This window comes from Seriola dumerili, unplaced genomic scaffold (genome assembly GCF_002260705.1).
Source record: "Seriola dumerili isolate Sdu_G_001 unplaced genomic scaffold, Sdu_1.0 BDQW01000086.1, whole genome shotgun sequence".
NCBI classification, from domain to species: Eukaryota; Metazoa; Chordata; class Actinopteri; order Carangiformes; family Carangidae; genus Seriola; species Seriola dumerili.
This window is the reverse complement of record NW_019174341.1, coordinates 1059445-1060144: the sequence shown is the minus strand read 5'-3', so window position 1 is coordinate 1060144 and position 700 is coordinate 1059445.

Here is a 700-nt window from a genome sequence, read left to right as displayed (position 1 = left end):
CCAAACAAGGGGACCCCCTTGTTCTCTAGGCTTTCTGATGAGACCTTGTGACCATGCCTGTGTGCTCCAGTCACCCCAGTACCCTAAGGATCCCTTCTTCTGGACCAGCCTATGAATCTAAAGGTTCCTCAGGAGGTAGCTGAAATCTTGCATAAAAATGAAGGCTTAATTTATCGCGTAAAGGAAATGTGTATTTCTCTCCTTTTTATTATTTTATTATCTCCACAAACATGATCTCGTTATTAGATTATGATACAATAAATGTTATTTATATAGCACTTTTCAAAAACAAATTTATAAAGTGTGTCACAGAAAATTCATGTTTTTATGAAAATATGTATTATGTTATGTGTTTATATTCAAATGGAAAATGATGGCACTAGAGGAAAGATCAGGGTTTCACTTAAATTGTTGAAGGACCAGTGCCTTTTAAAAAAATCGGCGCCAGTAGTTGTTGGGTTTTCTTGCTGTGGACCAAATTACAGTATGTTGTATAGTATGTAATCAGTAGCCAGAGGTTAATCATGCATTGTTAGGGAGTGAGTATGGTTTTTACACAGAAACTACCATGTGAGTCTCCAGGTAGGAAACTTCAACTTAAAGTGAGACATCTATACATCTACACAAACAAGCCATGTTTGGTTCACATTTAATGTTATATTTGTTAATATATGTACAAATAAACCTTGATTTGTCTTTA